The sequence below is a fragment of the Chiroxiphia lanceolata genome, chromosome 6 (assembly GCF_009829145.1).
Source record: "Chiroxiphia lanceolata isolate bChiLan1 chromosome 6, bChiLan1.pri, whole genome shotgun sequence".
NCBI lineage: Eukaryota > Metazoa > Chordata > Aves > Passeriformes > Pipridae > Chiroxiphia > Chiroxiphia lanceolata.
The window spans coordinates 22,779,111-22,799,329 of NC_045642.1; the positions used below are offsets into that span (position 1 = coordinate 22,779,111).

A 20,219-nucleotide genomic window follows, 5' to 3' on the forward strand; every position below is an offset into this window, starting at 1 on the left:
TAGAATGTGAATGGTATCCTAAAATAACCCCTGTCATCTGCCCACCCACCCACTGCCAAAATCAAGGTGCAGCTCTTTCATTTAAAATTAATTCTTGGCCCCAGAGGGTATCGATAGATCAATATCTTGTGCTTCTGATCTCTTGCAGGCCACCCTTCAATGGCTCATGCAAAGGCTAAAAACAGAAAGATGCAACACAAAAGATACTGCAGTCAGCTCAAGCAAGGGGGATATTTTTAGATCAGAAAAGGGAAAGGAGGGGAGAGGGAGAGAAAAAGGAAAGAGAGGGAGAGAGGCTGGTCTAGGGTTTGCAATCTAATTTGGTCTCCCTCTTCCCCCCTCCTTTTTTTTTTTCTCTCTTTTTTTATTCCATCGGTGGTATTTTCCATACAATCTGATTTCTGCCCGCTTGGCTGGGGAGGGGGGGTGTAGGGGGGGGGGGGGGGGGGTAGGGTGGGCTGGCACAGCAAAGCCGGGCTGAAGATTCTGGAGTTTTATGGCTCATTCCAGCTAGTGGCTTCTCTCTGCCAGTTGAATTAATTTGATACTATTTTTGAAAGTCAGTGTTTCTAAGGGAGACCTAATGACGCAATGACGTCAATGCAGGTCAATAGCACACACTGGAGGAACTGACTGTGCTACCGGGAGCCAAGGGCTGGGAGCCCGCTCCAACACCCTGGCTCCCGCACATGCTCCCCCGCAGCCTCCCCAGCCATCCCCGCTCCCCCCACGCACCCCGTGGGCTCTCCGCAACCCCCACCTCCCCCCCCCCAAAAAAAAAAAAAAAATCACTAAAAAATCTGTGATCAGAGGCAGTGCGGTGAAAAAAAAGCCCACCCTCACTACCTGTGAAAGGCAGCGTTATTGTGGCGGTGCACGCACTAGGAGGAAGGGGAGGCAGGCAGGGACACGCGTGTGCCCGGCCGGCCGGGACCGCGGGCTATAAATAGCGGCGGGGGCGCGGGGCGGCGGGGGCTGAGCGATTCCGCCCCGCGCACTCGCTCAGGAGGTGCCGGGCTCGGCGGTGCGGGGGTGGTGCGTGGGCGGCGGGGCGGGGGGGGTGGCGGGGGAGGGGAGGAGGGGGCTGCTGCTTCTCCCTGTCTCCAAGTCAGGCTCTGAACACGAACTGGCTTCTTTTTTTTTTTTTCCCCCTTTTTTTTTTTTTCCTTTCTCCTAGAAGAGTGCAGGCACACATTACGCGAAACCCACAGCCTTTCGCGATACACAGCTCGAAACGCTCTAGTTTATTTATATAGCCCCTCCACCCTCAGCTCTTCCCACCCGTCCCCAAATTCCCTAGAAATCCAGCTAAGGCGTGGGGAAGAGGGGAAAGCGGTTTTGGAGGGGAGGGAGTTATTTATTTTTGTTTTGTTTGGGGATTGTTTTGTTTTGTTGGGGTTTTTTTCTTTGCATACAAAAATAAGTGAAGAAGATTTTGCAAGGTAGGTTTCTCTGTGTGTGCGCGCGCGTATGTGTGCGTGCGTGCGTGTGTGTGGTGCTTTCCTTTTGCTTTTTGCAAAGTTTTCTGATTTCAGTTGTTAGATGCTTTTACAAGACATAGACTTTTCTGATTTGTTCTGCTACCTGCCTTTGAAAAGACTGGACAGCGTTGCATTCCCCCTCCTTGCAAAGAGTTCTCTAGACTGTCGTGTTGTGTGTCCTGTGCATTTGATGTTCCTGCAGGAAAGCATGTTAGTTTGCGAGCTCAAACTGCAGACAGGGAGCTATGTATTTGAGACCCCCCCACACTTTTTGCAGAGGCTGCAACTTTCACTTTGTCACATTTTGGGGTGGGGGGAGAAGGAAGGCATCAACTCACTCAGGAAACAAGCTTGCAAATGAAATTTTAATTGCAAAAAGAGTCGAAGTCAGCAATGTTAAAGCTTAGGGAGGATGAAAGGGAGTTGACATTTCTTGCATAGAGAATTTGCTACCACTGGGAATAGACTGAAAGTCCATAGTGAAGGGGGGGGGGTAATAGGTAAAATAATAACAAAGCAAATGATGAGGCAAAATACTAATTAAAATGATGCAGGAAAGTGAGAGGCTGTTACAAGCTCTAACCACCTGTAGAGGGAAATCTTTATACATAGTAATTTCTGATAGCTGATCTGTAGAGAAACTAAACAGAATTACATGTTCCAAACTTTGCTGCTCTGCAATGTGTGAACCAAGATGCCAAGATGCTCGGTTAATTCTCGGGGGTTTGCAAACTGCAGATACTGTTAGCTCAGGAGAAATGAGGATTTCTTAGTCTCCACCTTGGCTGCAGCCATCTGTGGTGCACGTCCTGGTTTCCTTTACTGCTGCTGCACTCAGCGTTGGTTATCAACAGATGTCTTGCCTGAGAAGAGCAGGTTTGATTTATTGCTAATTTCAAGCAGGTTTCTTAATCAAAAAAAGTTGGATGGTCCTCACAGTCTAAGGGGAAGGTTTCCAAAGTAGCTGTGAGGGCCAACTACTTCAACCAGTGGAAAGCCTTTTTCCCTTCAGAGAACCCTGCTCAATTTCTGTGTAACTAAAAGTAATAACTAATACCATGTGACAACTGACACAGTACACAGTGTGAGTTATGTGCCACACCTTGTGTAGTGCCTTTTCTTCTGAGGAATCTCAGGGCACTCAGTGGAGCAGTGGAGCAACCTGACCTCAGAGGAGACAAAACAGGCAACTGCAGGATGACAGCCAACTGCCTCAGAAGAGTAAGGTGGCACTGGAAGTCAAAGACATGGCAGTTGGTGTAGAAAATCAAAAGTGATGTGGTTTTGAGGCAGCTTTTCAATTCTCGCTTGCTCATAGAGTATTTTCATCCTCTGCCATGAAAGGCAGATCTGTCTGGAACGTGCTGGGGGTTACAAAGCGCTCACGTCTTAATCGTAGAATGGTTTGGGTTGGAAGGGACCTTAAAGACCAACTAGTTCCAACCACCCTGCTGTGGGCAGGGACACCATCTACTAGACCATATTGCTCAAGAACCTATCCAATGTGGCCTTGGACATATCCAACACTTAATTATCCTGCCTACTACACCACTGGTCCATCTCCCTTGCAGAAATATGGAGATCTTGAGTTCATTTGGCCTTGAATCACCTCTATAGCCACCTGTTCAACCCTCATGTGTCATTCACCTGTCCAACTCAGAAAACATGGAGATCTCCTGTGTTTTATGCTGGTGAATCTTGATGGAGATGTCATTGGGGTCATCTGATTAGTGAGGCTGCAGGAGGTGAAGCACCATGGGGCAGTGCTACTCACTTGTATCCTCCACAGAGCATTACAACAACTGGAATCCATCTCTTCAGAGTGCTGTTTTGAGGTTTCTGAGGTTTGTGCTTCATCTCTTTTCTTTTCTCTCCCCCTCACCCCAACACCCAAATTGTTGACTAATCAGGATATCTGAATGTTTTGAAATGCCACCAGGTTTAAACAGCTTCAGGAGCTCCTCGCTTGCCACTTCAAGAAAGCAATCTGTGGCAAGATGACTCTTGGTAATGAGTTTTCATTAGTTCCTTTCACTTCCCCTTCTCTGGGAGCTTCTGAGGTCCTACACATGGTCTTCTCAGTACAAACTCTCTTTAACCCAGATATTCTCACATCCACTTCACCTATGAGTCACTGCACTTTCTAGTCTACAATTACATTTACATAGCTTGTGCAATAGAGGGAATTCTCCAGCTTGCACACTGCTCATCTACCTTGTTGCAGCTTTCCAGATGCTGTGTCTTTTCATGTCAGGTTTAGAAGGATTCTCTGTGTTGAAAGAGCTAACCACTCTCTCTTTTTCTGCCCTTTCTCTCTACTACCATCTCCTCCTAGTCCAGCAATGAACAGGACTGCATCAACGCAGAATCTTGCCCTGAAAGTGCTTATCTTGGTTTAGATGCTTGTGCTGAAGGATATTCCCTATTAAGACTCCTCCTGATTTGTATGTTCTTCTGCTACTCTTGATTTTCTAGTGCTAAGCATCCTGTGATGCAACTTACCTCAAGGAGGCTGCATAAGCTAATTCTGAAGTGGTTTTATTCAAGATGGTGGTAGCTTACGTCACAATGCAGCATATTAAATGTCAGGTGGACAGCCATACAGAAGAAAATCCTGTATTTCTTCTCATTGTACTTCTCCAGATTGTCTTGCCAATAATTACATAGTACTACTAGAGACCTAGATACAGTCTTCATCACAGTAAATGGCAATGAAATTAGCTCTTTCTTATGAAAAACCTTCAGAGAGGCAACCACACACCACCTTATAAACTCCAGATATAAGAAGTAAAACTCTTTCTTCTACTAAACTATGTACGTAGCATAAGGACTGGACAAAAAGTCAATGCTGGTGAGGTAGAGCAAAACAGTTTATTGCTTGGACTCACATTTAGTTTATAGGAAAATGAGGAAAAGGCCACAAGTCCACAAACTTTCTGGCAGAAGAATTACTGTCTCTCAATTTCATTGCAGACCTCTCTGAAAGGCACTCCAAAATTCATTGACACCCATGTGCAGTCTCACTGCCAGGTTAGTTCACCTCCACTTTCTCAGTTGAAAAACTAGTATCAATCTAAGGTGAGTGGCTTCACTCTTTCACATACTCATGCCATTCCATGGCATTTTTCCCCTCAAAACACCAGGATCACAGATAAGATTGAAAGATTTTCTAAGCCCTGATATTTGCAATGCATTCTTGCAAATTCTTCTTGTATAGTAGGTTCAATTTCTCCTGCTTTTCAACCTTAGGCACAAGCTTCCCATTGACTCCCACCGTGAGTGTGAGGCCATGCACCTTGCTCTAGCTGCTTGTCACTTTATGCTCCTCTTTGAACTACCCAAGATCTCCTTCCTATCAATTTGTCACTTGCTGCGATCTTACCAATATTATCTACATAATATTATTTATATTATAAATAATATAATATTTCTATAAATGATATAATTTATAATATAGCAATATTTCTGCAAAAGATAGCTATTCCAAAATAAAAAACCGTGCTGGGGCACAAGTAATTTTCCTCCGTTTTTCATGGGACTCTCTTCTGTGCCCTTCCATTTGAATTGTAACCTCATGGGGCAGTTACCGATGTTGTTCATTCTCTGGTACAGTACCCACCAGGTCATGCATAGATAGTAGGTAACAATTACATCATCTGTCATTATTTTTCTTTTTTCTCCCCCCTAAATAAGGATCCAATTTAATTTTAATGCCCCACCTTATGTTTTCAAGTGTTGGCTCCCGGCTAGAATGTTCTTTTGGTTACTTTTTGATTCTTTGTTTGCACAGCATCCCATAGGATGGGAGCTTAATCTGAGATTGCCAACACATGATAATGAGGCTCACTTTTGAAAGTTTAACTTGTGACATGTTGCTAATGTAAGGATCAGTCAACTGATACAATATTAACGTAAAAAAAACCCCAGATTTCTAAATTTAGCTAAATACTCGTTGTCAATTTTGAACAACAACTCAGGATAGCTTTTATATGCAAACCTTGGAACTACCCAGAAAATCATTACATGGAATGTAATTCAGACTTTGTATCTCTGTTCATATAGTCCTGCAATAATTGCAATTACTGCAAAAGCAGCACAAAACAATGATCTCTGAGGGATTTGAAGAAGCATATGGGTTTCATCCCCTGGCTCCACAGCAGGCGTTTATAGCAATATGATGATAGCCTGCATTTCTCTGTTGCTCATCTGTGGATCTCCAGATATTCTACTAATATTCTGTAAGTTGTGTATGGTACTTCTCCATCCAGTTCACATCGTGAGCTGGGTAAGTATTAATACAAACGTCCTGTCATTAAAAGAATGTACATGTAGCCACAACAAGGACCAGGGACACAGCTGCTACCCATCCTCTGCTTTGGAGGGCCCACTGATGAGGGAACAAAATGGAGAAATCCACTGTGGTTCCTCTGTACACGTTTGGCCATATATTGGCTGATGGTAGTGGTGTGATTAGATGTATGCACTGCAGCAGTGTTTCTGAGGACTTTCTAAATGGTCTATACTCTTCCAAATATTGAAGTGTGTCCTTCTTCCTGTGAATTTCATGGCATGCCTTGTCTTCTCAGTGACAGCTGTTGGTCCAGCAGCTGTCACAGTTTCCCCTAGGGGAACCAAAGCATGTCTTAACAGTAAAAATTTGTAGATGTTTCCACTCCTATGCCCAGTCACTTGAATTACCTCCTCCCGATTCATGACCAAATAACATCATGTACCAATAGTCATTTATTTGGCAAAGTAAAAGAATACAAAGTATCGCATGTTTCTGCAATTCAGCATCTGGGAAAGTAAAAGCCATTGGTGCTTGCCCAGCTGGTCCTCCCAGGACTTCCACAAGTTTTGTACACACTGATGGTTTGCCAGTCACAGTAAGGAAACCAGTGGCTTACTTTGTAAACTGTACATAGAAAAGACAGCTTGGATCCAAGCAGAAACAGCTTGGATCTTCGTGCCGTTTATAGGGCTGAACTTGCTATTAGCATACAGTGCATAAATGTTAGCTGGTGATAAAAATAGGTGGACAAAAAATCATACGTGATCTAGATCTTTTATCCATTCATGTTTTAACTTGCTTTCATGTTACTGGAAACTGCCACGTTTCTGCTTTACTGAACATGGGTTTCTGGAATTTCAGACTTTAGATAAAAGAGATATTTGGGCTTTTAGTAGGAATTCCAGAACTACTGAATGGTGTGAATTTGGACCTCAAAAGGTAAGTAGAGAAGTGACTGATGAAATCTCTATCCTGTCCTTGTTTGAATATGCATTACATTTTCTAGCTGAGTAACACTTCTATGTTGTAATTTTTGATAGCCAGATTGAACTACATTCTAAGGAAGAACAAATCAGAGGCAACAAATTAGGAAAGGACAGTGTTACAGCAGCATCAGAGGCCAGGATAAGAGCTCACAAGGCCATGTCTTCGTAACCCTAGACATCTCACCTTGTCTTCCACCTCACCATCTATGAAATGTAGCTAAATGAATGTATTTTCTTTTTCCCACTCCACTGTCTTCTGCCCTGAGAGAATCTGATTTTTTTTTCTTTATATCCTTTGGCTTCATGTTTTATCTCAGTAAATAAATTCTTCCTAAATTACTTAAAAATCACCCCACTCCATATCCCATTCTCTCCCACTGACTATAATACTGGCTAGCTTGAGGTAAAGACTGACACAGATTTTCAGCATTTCTTCATCACTGCTTTCTCTTATTTTCTATGAGTACAACTTCCTGTATAATTTACCTTGAGGTGTTTTTTTATCCTTTTGTTCTTGCTTATAACTCTTTCTTTAAGGTATTCGCCAGATATGTATGCACATTATATTAAAGGTCATGGGTCTTATTCATTAAAAGTTCCATTTTAAAGGCTAATGAAAATCAAATCTTAGTGCAAAGGCTCATCAAATTCGTAGCAGGATTCCTCAAAGGTTGTGCTTCTTGTATCTGAAGTATGATGCCTATTCACTGTATTTCTTCCATAGGTTCAACTTTCATTAAGAAGTGGTATGATTTTCTTTTGATATCATCCTCAATATTGAGACCTTAGTATGCTTTTCCACCAGCTTCATTATGCTAATGCTTCTCTTCTTTTCATCCCTGTTACACAGAAGTATGTCTCTAGGGCCTGGTTTTGCAGCCATTGGAGGAAAATCCAGTTTCTACCCCTTTACATGTTATAGCAGCAATATATATCTCTAATGTAAACAGAAAAGCTAATGAAAACAAACCAACCCAGGTATAGTGGCATTTCAACCCCAAACTGTTCAAAGTGTTTATTAATGCAATTTGTGTGTGATGATACTACCATGAGTTGTCTATTTTATTGGTGTCCTGGTATATGCATCCAGGTTCTCATAAAATTCCGTAAATTGAAGTCTTAATAAGTCCTCGATCTTCTGACAAAGGTGAGATTTTCTTTACTAACGTACTGCAGTTTCTCATTCTGATGTTGGAAGTAAAACATTCTTTTCCTCTTTGTGCTTCCTTGCATGCTCTGATCTCTGATTATTTATAATATAACAATATTATAAAGTCTTCTTACTGATGACTTTTATTCATTATCTCAATGCTATAGATACCTTCAAGAACATCCTGGTTAGGTAAGTGGGTATTGTCTTATCTTCATTTTATGGGTAGATATGCCAAGTATAAAGCGATGGGAACTTCACCTGAAATTGGAGGAGAACCTCAAAATTTTTCAAGGAAAAAGCCTTTCCATGAGAAATTTCAGATCAACACTTGTTGTAGCAATTTTGTAATTAGAAGGAAATATCTAGATCCTAATCCTCAGCTTTAACTAGCAATTACTCTTCTTCAGATCCTTTCACTAGCTTATACTCTGTCACCTATAATAACCATCAGATTGTTGAATAGATATTGCTTTAATTTATTTCCATTTCAATGTGACTGTGCTTTCCTCTGGATTCTATATTTTCCTGTAACATGAATTAACTGATATAAGTTATTGACCTGATACAAGGTGAATTTTATTCAAAAAGATGAGGGGGTTTTGTGAGTTCCTAGTATATCTTGGTGACGCTTCACTCTGTTTCTGGTTATCTTCTGTTCTCCTTGTGTTTGGAACATATCAAGTGTCATTCAGCTTCTTGAGTAAACGAGGCCAAGAGCAGACTCAAACTGTTTGTGGAAGTAAGACTGGGTTAGGAGAGTATTTTATAGCAATTATATTAATGAATGGCTCACAGGTCAGCTGGACTCCAAAGCTCTGAGGAGGTAACTCTCAAACTACAGCAGACCCCAAATGAGAAAGAGATGGTGCCTCGAACTTGCTGGAAGGGAAATTTCCAAGGGAGAGGACAGTTCCACATATATGGATCATACATGTTACAGCAGCCCTTTTGGTGTCTTCTGTAGCTATAGGTGATGCTGACAGGGACTCCACTGCTTCAGTCAGTACTGGGTACCACTTTTCAGTGGAGGAAAAGATACAGGATCCGTTGCTTTCATTAAGACTTCATTGGTAGGAAAGCTTAATTGTTTGGAAACAAGGAGATGGCTGATAACTAAAATATCAACATAGAAGATAAATTTTCTTTTTAGTGCTTCTAATGATCAGGAGAAGTGGAAACTGCTGTTTGGTACATGATCAACTGCCAAACATACTTTTCAGTTTGGATGGTTTCCATTTCTTTTTTTTTTTTTTTAAGCCAGAGATTCTCTGGGCACTGGACTTCACTTTGACCAAGCCTTTAGCAGCAGACAGGTGAGACAGGAGGTGATTCTGCTGAGGTGGAGATGATGTATTGGGCTGGAGAAGCAGGGGACACCAAAGAGGAAGGCAGGCTGGTTTTGTGGAATTGAAGCTGAAAGATGGTACTACACCTTCCAGAAGAACATGTTACACCCTTTGGTAGAAAAATCTATTTCTTTCACTAAGTTTAGAGATCTTACAACCACACAACACAAAAAAACCCACAAAACAAAATAAAAAATCCCACATGTGACTGCAAGGAGCTGCTCAGGATGGGAAGCAGGGAGGGAATTCCAGGCATCCTTGTGGCTAGGGAGGGTCTCAGGCCCAGGAGCTGCAAGGCTTGCCATCATGCCTGCTCCTGACCTGTCACAGAGATCATCTGTTGTACACAACCAGGCTAATACCTTTTCTTTCCAAAAGAGAAAAAGTAAAGCTAAACAGCTTTCCCCTGTTCACATTCACAGAGAACTACAGAGAAATGCAAAGCATTTGGTGTATGTCTGGGAGGGAAGAGAGTAGATGACCATCCCTTCTTTCCACAGTGGACTGTGGGTTATCTGAAAGCTCTCAGGTCTGAGTGACAGAAGATAGTTTAGGTGTGCACACCTCCATCCTTAAGCTCCTGTGTCACCTAATGATTTTAGTAATACATGATAAGCTTCATTGCAGTTCCTCAAAGAAAGTATGTTGTGTGACTGGCTCTTCATCTGGGGTCTTTAGGTGCTTTGACCTGTCCTTGGTATGAGGTCTTTCCCCACTGTGGTATTCCTCCACATCCTTCTAGTGTCTGGGCTGCTACTGCTGTAAAGGCCAGCTTTCCAGATGTATATGGTGAAAAAATGATTTAGGCTGGGTTTTCATTCTAGGTCTGAAGCACAACATCTTTCCCAGTCCTGGGAAGATGGATTTGTGGCCGGTGTGCCAGAGATATGCGAATGAAAATGGATCTGCCCACTTCTACCAAAGTGTGTGTGTAGTCCTTTTAAAATGCCTAATCTATTTCCCCAAGCCTGACAGTGCTTATGATGTGATCTCAAAGGTGTGTGATGTCCCCTTCCCTGAGTCCTGTTCTATCAGTACCAGTAGTTGGCAACAGCATTGTCTGGCTAAGAGACAGAGGAGGAGACAGCCTTACCTCATTGATTGCAGTTTATTGACATTAGGAAATTCATTGTCTGCAAAAGAAGTTGGTAATAATTAAGTGAGTTAATAAATAAGGAATGTGTGTGTACAGATTAGACAGTAAATAACTTACTGTCTTCTTGATTGCCCCAGAAATTTGCTTCTCTCTTCATGCAAGGTGTGAAAAGGGATGATGGTGGGCAGAGCATGGTAGGGTATTCTTACCTGGGGAAGACAGTCCCATAAGCCTGGGCTTTCCCTCGGGTGCTGGCATGTGTGTCTGAGTCTGTCCCCGGGGGTGGGGAGGTTGTTTAATGCTTTTAGTGCCATTTTCCAACAAATGAGAGATGTGTTTAAAAATAGCAACAGCCCTTTATGCTTGACTTTTTTTAGTCATTTTAAGAAAGAGCTACATCCCTTTGGCTGGGAGACGGGAAGACGACCTGATCTTCAAGGTCCTCATTAGCTCCTCTGGGACTGTGGAAGGGCTCCTGGTGCCCTCCCCTCCCCTGGCTGCATATGTTAATTGACCCCTCTTCGCACACTTGGTGGCAAGAGAGGTCGTTTCAGAGATGTGTTTTGCTTAATGGGAGCAGGGAAAGGTGTGGTGCCTAAAGGGAATACCTCTCTTGGCCAGATAAACCCCGCAATTGTCAGCAAGACAATTCTCTTTTGTCTGGCTGCTATTGATGCCCGGGTTTGGGGCAGGGGGCTCGGGGGGGTGCGAGTGTGTGTCTGTGTGTGCCACACTGCAAGCTCAGGTTTAGCCATCTGCGTACAGACTATAGCAGCATTATAATTTTTAATTGCAATTTCATTTGATATTCTCTCCCTTTCCCCCACCCTTTTCCCTCTCTCTGTATAATCTGGATCATTGCTCTCTGTAGCTGATTCCGTGGGAGACCAAGCAGAGTGCGTGGGTGCAGAATATAGAAAGCCAGAGCCATAGAATCTGTTATTTGCGTCATTCTAGGAGACGGGGCTGTTTGCCTGACAAATATACAGAATTAATCCTGGTTTTATCAATATCTGTCTTTTGCTACAGTAGCCAAATACAAGTGTAAGGTGGTAGGGGGACTTGCTGCTGCTGTTGTTGGTCTCTTGTGGGGAGGGGGAGTGCGGGGGGGGTGACAGGGGAAAAGAGGAGGTAAGGATGCTAAAATATATTCAGCTCCCCCCGTGCTGTTTGCCTTACAAATATTCAGAAAACAGACTTATGTTTCCAAATTGCTTTTTGTTAAAATTGGTAACCACGAGAAGGGAGATGGGGGGCGGGGGGTAATGTTCTTGCAAGGTCTGGCTATGCAGATTGCTCTCCCTGCCTGTGCTTCTGCATGGGATATGTGTGTGTTTTTTAAGAAATATCTCCCTGTCCCCAGCGCATATTCCCTCCTCCCCACCCCCCACCCCAAACACACATATGAACACCCCTCAGGATTTTTGTGCAACTGTACAGAGCGCTGCACTACACAAAATATGGGGCTTGCTAATTAACTCTTTTCCTCGAATTGAAGTGCCTTACTGCAAGCACAAAGCTCCAAGCACAGACATCTTTTATGATGAACTAGAGCCTCTGAAGAGGAGAATCTGAACGTGACGTCAATAGCTGATAACTGACGCAGCCTTGCAAAGGAGTCTCAGGCTGGCTCCTTGCAGCCTGCAAGCCCTAATGATTCTATTTTTTCCCCAGTCCCCCCTCGTAGTGAATTACTAGAACGCAAACACACACACCCCTTTTTTTTCATATATGTATTTATAGATCCTTTATTCTCCAAACAAAGGATTTTTTAAGGGGGGGAAAGGCACTGGGTGGGGAGGGGAGAATTTTATGAAAAACAACCTTTCTTCGTGCTGGGTGCAATTCAGTACATGAAACCACCTCTATCTCTCGGCAAAGCAAACATCCCTGCCTGAAATCCACATTTGTGCATGATGGCAAACTGGTGCATGGTGGTTGTGTTTTTTCCAAAGCCCACTTTATAAAGACTCCGGAGGAAGACAGACACAATAATGATTGCAAGGCAACAGGCAGAGAGGCACAGAGACAGACTCAATACAACTGTGGATTAGGGGGTTGTGCAATAGGACAGCATGGAAGGCGGTCAGTTTGGGTCGTTTGGTGTGGATTTTGTTTGTTTGTTTTTGTTGTGTGGTGTTTTTTTTCCTCTGCAATGATACACCTAAAGCAAATGTGGATGGTGTTGCAGAAAGAAGCTAGGGTAGGGGGGTGCGTGGTTGGGGGTTGTTGTGTTGTAGGGGGGCAGACTTAATGCACATTTAATGTTTTGGATGTAGCGTTCCAGCGAAATGCCTTTGTGTGTAGATTTTTTTCCCCAGTACCTGCTAAAAATAGCATCAGGGTTTTGATCGCGTTCCAGAAATAGACAGAGGGTTGCACTTGTATAAAAAGCGAGCGCGGGTGGAAGAAAACCTGGACATCACCGCAGTATTTTTTTTCCAACTCCTGTCTGGAAATTAATTGTTGGATTCCCCCCCTCCCTTTCCTCGCCCCCTCCCCCTCCCCCCTCCCTCCCCTAACCGAGGAGTTCCCGTTTGGGTAAGTAGTGATCTTTCCTGTGCATGGTGCAGAGAGTGGCTGTGAGTCTTGTCTTTATTTTATGCATGCCTGGATTCATTTTTTCCTTCCTTTCTACTTTTCCTCTAAAGCGATAGGGGTATACTCCTCTACATAATGAATTTGGTGCATGCCCGGAGCCCAGACACGGGGAATTCTTGCAGAAAGGGGAATCACCCTGTCGGTAAATCTCTGAATCAATAGCGAGCTGCAACTCTCTCTCTCTCTCTGTCGGCGCTGTTGAGCCCCTCTCCCCGCCCGCCCCCCCCCTCTATTTTCGCCTTCCAAGGGGGGAGAGGCAGGGGCCGGCGGCGGGGCCGGGGGCGCGGGCCGGGCGCTCTCCGCAGGGCGGCCTCCCGGAGCTGTCCGCGCCCCGGTGCTGAACCCGCCGCCGCGGGCGGGGGTCGGTGCCGGCCCCGCTGCCGCCGGGCGGGGGCCGCGCAGCGCCGCCGGCAGCGCCGCTCCCGCGGAGGCTTCCCCGCCGCCGCTCCTCCGCCCGGCGCCGCCTGCCCTTCCCGCCCGTGTGTTTGAAAGAGCCTCTACCTGATGATGGTGCTCCGCAAAATAAGAGGCTATAGGTTGCTTTATTTGGACTCACCCCTTCTCCTCCCACCTCATTTTTCCCCCCTAAGTGCTCACACTTTCTGCTGATCGTGTGTGTGCGAGCGTCTGTTTTTATTATTGCCCGTCCTTCGCGTCCTTAGTCATATCCTCACCAGAGGAGTTGGTGGAATGACTGAATTAGAGGCGAAGTAGTGGGGGATTGTTGTGGTGTGTACGGAGTAGCTGTGTAGGGTTACCTCGGTGCTGCAACAACCCGTCATCCCCTCACCGCTTCTAGGAGCCGGGGAAGTTCTCGCTAGGCTACGAGCATGCAGGTTCGCAGGCATTCCGGCTAGCAAAGACATGTCATCAGATTGCATTAAAAGAGACACGGAAACACCGTCCGGCGCTCACATGCACCACCGCGTTATCCCGGACAACGGTATCCCCTCCGAAACCGCCGTGGAAGGGGGCTTAGCTGCAGCCTCAGACCTGCAAAGGGTGGAAAACGCACGAGGCAGACAATAGATAAGGAAGCAGCTTCCCCCGGAGCACGTTTAGCCATAGCCTCGCAGTAAAAGCAAGCTTAGAAAATGGTGCACCTACCACACAAAGCCCAGCAACAATTGCGGATCCTGCAGACAATGGCATGATGCAGCCATGAACATCAGTATAGCACAGCACACTGGGCTGGGGTGAGAGCACCTCCTGGCCAAGACTGTATGCAATGGCTCTAATCTAGGCATACAAAAGACATCATTTCTTGCAATTAATCAAATACCAGAGCCTGAATTCACAGCACGGCACTCCACCCACGGCTCCCCTTAATGTCTAAACCGTCCCTTCCCCGAGCTTGCGTGGTCGTATTTACAAGCAGACCCGATATCTATTTTGTTTGTTTGTTTTTTTAAAGAAAAAAAAAACACCCTTACAACACGTGTAGCCAATCATTGCAACTCTTAATATATCTCTACAAAACAGGCATTAGAAACAAGAAATGCCCTCCTTTCTCGCCCCCTCCCTCGCCTTCCCAGTCCTCCCCTCCTAGATCGTTGCCTCACTTGACACAATGCATAAGATTACCCTTAACTGGATCCTATTAAATAATTCAATGGTGGCGGTGTAATTTTGGTTGGAAACTGCACGGATTTCCAAGTCGTGACTGTAAAAGTGAGTAATGTGCTCTGGCTGCGTCATGGCTCCAGTCACAGATGGTTCCAAACTGAGGAGAAATCGTGACTTCGACTTGAGACGTCCCCTCTCCATGAAAAGACCATCCAATCACAACGGCGTCGGGGGGCAGCCGGACTCCGCGGAGCTCGCTTTCTCCTTGCTCTCCCGTCCGTGTGTGTGCGTGTGTGTGCCCGTGTGTGTGTCCGTGTGCCCGTGCCTGCGCGCGTGTGTGTATAAAATCCTCAACAAGTTGCAGAAGGGGTAGGGAGAGGAGGGGTTAATCCCGGGGAATCTTCTGCACCTAGTGAGATCGTGACCCTCCCACACAGTACAGTAACTTATATACACACCTGGAGGAAGGGACGCTTTGCTTTTGGGCTTTCCAAAAAAAAAAAAAAAACCACCAAAAAACACCAAAACACTGTTGGTGATGGTTGCACCCTGCGCGGGACTCCCCGGAGCGGCCAGGGACGCGCCCCGCCAGGTAAGTGCTGGGGGTTTTCAAACTTCTGCCTGCGCTGCCCCGGCTGCACTGTCCGTCCTGCCGCGCTCCACTCCTCTCGGCCGCGCCGCTACCACTGGGCTCGCCGGGGGCTCGGGGCGTCGTTCCACCCGGCGGGCGGGAGCGTCGGGAAGGAGCCGCTGCCGTGCGGGATGGGACGCGCGCGGGGGCGTCACGCGTGGGTTTCCCGCGCCGCTCGCGCGGGACCCTTTGCCGCCGCGGGGCAGTGGTGGACCTGCAAGTTCTGGAGTTTGGGCCGGGACGCGAGTCTTCTCGGTCCCACGCGAGTATCTGCCCCAACTCGTACGGGATCCCGGCGGGCGGGCGGGCCTCGACGCGGACGTGTGTTTGCCTTCCTCCCGTTGCCGCCGGGCACTGGCGGGGCCTCTGGTTCCCCGCAGGCTTTCAGGAGAAGACCTCTGGAGTTCACTGACATGTCCTGGAAACTTTTAGCAAGCGGGTGTCCTCGCCGGGGGCGGTGATGGGTGGCTCAGCGCCCAGGACGGAACTAAGGAGCGGAGGGGAGGGGACGTCCCGCGTCCCCCGCCGTCCACGACAGGGTCGCCTCTCGGGTCTGACTGGCTCCCCGCGCTGAGGCGGGGGAGATATGGAAGAAGGCAGCGGCAGGTCCCCCGTGTCCCCAGCTGCCCGCCGCGAGGTGGCGGGCGGCCCGGGGCGCCCCCGCCGAGGGGAGCAGAGGCTCTGCGCCCGGGGCCCCCCGCGGCGGGGCTGATCTTTAGCTTAACGGCGCCCCTTTGGCAGAGGATTCCCGGAGAGGGGCTTGGGGAGCGGCAGAGGCGAGAAGGGGTCTGGGCTGGGCTGACCCGGTCGCGCTGTCGGACGTGCTCTTGTCGTGGATTTGGTGACTAATTGAACATAGAGAGGGCTTTTTTCCCCTCTTTTTTCTTTTTTTCCCTTCCTCCTTCCTTCCATCCATCCATCCATCCTTCCCTCCCGCTCTCCTCTCCTCTCCCCCTTTCGGGAGGGAAAAAAAAAAAAAAAAAAAAAAAAAAAAAAAAAAAAAAAAAAGCCGAGCGAGGCAGTGTGAGGCGCCCGCTGATTGGTGGGTGACGATTTTAGCCCGCACCAATGAGCGGCCCTCCTGCTCTCTATTTATTTAGCGCTCAGGGGGGAGAGTTTTCTCTTTACGCAGCGCCCGTGCCCAGCGCCGGAGCCTCCGCGCGGAGCGGGGCCGCGGACACGCCGCGCTCCCCACGCTCCCGGGGCCCCGCCGCCGGCCCCGGCCCCGGCCCCGCCGCGGGGGGGTGCGGGGTGATGGGACACCCCTCTTCCCCCCCGCCGCCGCCTCTCCCGGCGGGGTCCTGGGTTTCGGAACGGGACTTGGCGGGGATGGGGGTGGGGACCCGGCGTGGCGGGGGATGGCGGAGCCGATCGCCCGTGGGTCCTGTGGATGTTGTGGTGGCAGCCGGATGGATGGATGTAGGAAGCTGCGGGAGACTTTGTCCTTCGCGAATCTTTTTGCGGTCTGGGCTTGCTGTACATAACTACCTACCCGGGAAGCCCTTACCCCAAAAAGCATTCGCGGAGGGCGCATTCGCCGAAGGAGCAGCAGCTGCGATCGCCGAGCCTTGGACTTATCTAGACTCTGTGGGCTTCTATTATTAATTCCTGGCACCTTTCCCCTGTCCACCCCCCCCCCGCCCCCCTCCCGCTGTGAGTGTATATATGTGTCTCTCTAGATATATATGTAGTGAGAGAAATAAACACCCTTTCCCCCCTTTCCTACTCCTCTTGGTCCCCCAAACGTCCAAATATTCCCCGTCGCCTAGTAGCCTAACTTTTTAATCGACTTTTGCCTAAAGGAGGAAATCACACGTTTATTCGGATAACTGTATGGTAGTTTTTATTTCATTTATGGAAAAATAAAAATAGAATAAAACTTCTTAAAAGTTCTCCTACCCTAACCTTCCCCCCCCCCTCCTTTCAGGACATAGCCGTGTTTGAAAAATATGGGTGTCCTAGTTGATCGAGATTAATTCATAGAAAAAATTCTTCGGAGCGATTCATTAAATGCTCTGTAATCGTGAGCCTCGGCTTATTTCGAGGTGGGGAGGGTGGGATTTACTGGGATCACCCCATAAATAATAGGGAGGGAGGAGGAGGGGGAGGTGCACGGATCCGCCGCGGTTTGGGGGAGACCCCAGTTAGCAGGAGATGCACCATGGAAGCGCTTGCCAAAGGCGCCTCCCTCCCCCCTGCCCACTTCCAACCTGATTTTAAGCAACTTGCAGTCCGGTGATCTCTCCGATCACTCTTTCCTCAAAAACTAGTGCCCCCGAAAAGGGTAAAAAAGGCAGAATCCGAGGGAAAACCCAGCCGAGGCAATGCTTTTGGACGAGGTGATTGCAAGCGAGCAAAGCAGCATCAGCACCAGCTCTGTGGTTCTGAAACTGCCTTGTGCATACACACAGCACTGAGAGCATCTCAGGCAGGAGTTGGGGAAGCTGCATTTTCCCTCTCTTTGCAGTAATTACTAGCCTGGATTCCGTGGGCAAGAAATAAATAGCAAAGAGAAATCCTCCTTGCCTGCCGCCCCCCAAAAGAAGGAGTGATTAAGAGCAGATCTGTCCGTGCAGATCAGCTTCGTGAAAGAGACAAGATCTGAGCAGCAAGTTGGTAGCAGAGTGGCCGCTTGACGCAACACAGGGGCCTATGGTTCGCCCGGCTGTAAAATAAAAACGAGGGGGGGGGCGATCTAATGTCTCAGCTGTTAGAAACTACAAGGGATGTCCCCTCTGCTCCCCCCCCCGGACAGCAGCACGGAGGGAGATTCGTCTGAGAAAGGGCTGATCTTTGCATTTCAGGGAAGCCTGCATAGGAGAGATCGGACGAGGACCACAGACGAGGTTAAGAGTTAATATTTCTCGAGAGATAAAAGAGATTTTGAAGACCTGCTTGCACTTTAGAAAAGAGTAAAAGGCCAGCTAAGGGATAAGTGAGGAAAGAAGGTAAAGAAAAAGCACCTCATTGCTCCCCTCCCTCCTTTCCTTCTTGCTCAGGACACGTAGCTTGAGCACTAGCTGGCTTGATGAAAACAAAGGTGGAAGGGTCACAATATCTTCCAAGTAGATTCGCATTTTCATAATTATTTATCCTCTTCTATTTAGAGAAAAAAAAAGACATTTGTACTTTCTGGTCGCCAGCAAACGTATTTACGGGGTTTTTATTCATGTGAGCATAATCTAAAGGGAGAGACAAGGTAGTAGAGGGAACTTGGAAAAAAAGAAGAGGGAAGTGATAAGAGGGATCAGCCAAGCTAAGGCTAAAAAAGCATCCTGTATGTTCCCTGCCTACAGTCGTCCCTCAAGAGGATGGAAACCAGCAGTGATTTGGGGGGGCAGCTCAGGCGCGAGTGGAAATCCGAGCCACGGTGGTGCAGCTCCACGTCTCTTTACCTTGCCAGCCAACTGTTGCTGCCATGCTCAGGGCTGCGGCTGCTGCGGGCGGAGCGGGAGCCGCTCCCTTCTGCTCGGGGGCTGCCCCTGGCCGGGCTACGCGCCCGCCGCAGCTCCACAGGGCGCCTGTCCCCAGCCGCCCTGCCCCGCTCCGCTCCCTGCCCTGCCCCTCTCCCTGTCCTCGCTCCTCGCAGGTCCCTCTCTGCTGCTGGACACTCACACACGTCGGGCGGTCCGGGCCGCTGCCGCCCCTGCCCCGGCCGACCAAGCCCCCATCCCCCGGCAGCCCCTCCGAGCCGTCCCGGGGAAGCCCCGGCCCTTTCCTTCTCCCGTCGGGCCCTCTCCTGGCCCTGCCAAGACACGTCCCGGGCTGGACTCGCCTCCTCCGACGTGCTGTGCTGGGGCTGGGCCTGGGGCAGCTGCCGGGTCTCCACACTGTGTGTGTGTGTGTGTGTGTGTGTGTGTGTGTGTGTGTGTGTGTGTGTGTGTGTGTGTGTGTGTGTGTGTGTGTTTGTACGTGTGTGTGTGTGTGTGTGCGTGTGTGTGTGTGTGTGTGCGTGTGTGTGTGTGTGTTTGTCCTCTCGGGTGACACGGACGCCCAGGTGGGGCCGTGAGCCAGTCTCCGCTCCCCTCGAGGCTTCAGGGCAATCCGCAGCCAGGTGAGTCGGGGAGGAGCGGAGACCCCTGCGGGAGCCACCCCCGACCCGAATAACTCTCCTTTTCCCTCTGCCTTTCCCCACAGGTGCGGACGCGCCGTCGAGGCCGGAGGCACCGTGGGAGCAGCGAGGGCTGCAGGCAGGTGAGAGCAGCGTCACGACGGGTTTCCCCCACACCCCCGGGGTTACTCACACGGGGCCCTCCCGAAAGCCGGGAAGCCGTCTGGGTTCCCAGCTACTGCCATTTCCTTAGACCCCGGTGCTAGTTACAGCCAGGCTTGGCCTAATACAGCCTTAGGCCACAGCTCCTCAGGGACCTCCAGCACTGATAGGGCTCAAGGCAGCACCTGCAGCCCCTGGGTACAGGCTAACACCTCTCATCCACACGGGAGAAAGCCCAGGCTGGTGGAAGGGAGGTCAGGTCATTGAAAGAAGGAGGAAATCCAAGTAAAGTTGATATAAATTATATATAAACAGACTGTCAAAGTGATTTCAAGTGAAACCTGTCGTCGTAAGAAGGTGGGGAAGAAAAAATGTTAATGAGCATTGCCTAGAATCTATTTACTTACCTCATCTTTCTTTCTTCATTTGCTAGTTAACACTCTTCCACTTCATAGTTAAACGCATTGTCCGACATTTGCAGTTCTCGTAGTTTTTTCTCGTAGGTTTTTTTTCTTCTTCTTCTTTTTTTTAAATGCACAATCTTTGAGACAGCTAGTACAATTTTCTGCCTACCACTATAGTCATGAGGTAGAAAAACCAAGAGGCAAATTAATTTATAGCACATATTTTTAAAGCAAAAGGACCCCGCCCCACTAAAACAACCAAAAATATCCTTGTTTGACTCATTTTTAGCCATTGTACCCTGCTCTGTTTCCAGACGTGGCAACTTTGGAGAAAGACGAAATACATTCCAGTTACAAAATTAAAAGCTTATAGACAAGTAACTACAGCAAAGTGGTTTTACATTTTTAATTTTATATTCATTTTTTTCCTTTTGGATTTTAAATTTAATTT

The 20,219-nt window shown here is 47.8% G+C and overlaps 1 long non-coding RNA gene across 2 annotated transcripts in view; it reads left to right on the forward strand.

Moving 5' to 3' along the window:
• Positions 1-1,085: 1,085 nt before the first annotated feature.
• LOC116788597 overlaps positions 1,086-20,219 on the forward strand; it is a 76,259-nt gene continuing 57,125 nt past the window's right edge. Inside the window, exons 1-2 of one of the 2 annotated variants that reach the window (XR_004357696.1) lie at positions 1,086-1,442; positions 19,289-19,345. This is a non-coding gene — a long non-coding RNA (uncharacterized LOC116788597). Of the gene's footprint in view, positions 1,443-11,849; positions 12,895-19,288; positions 19,346-20,219 lie in introns of those variants that run through there. The other variant, XR_004357695.1, reaches the window with a different exon arrangement.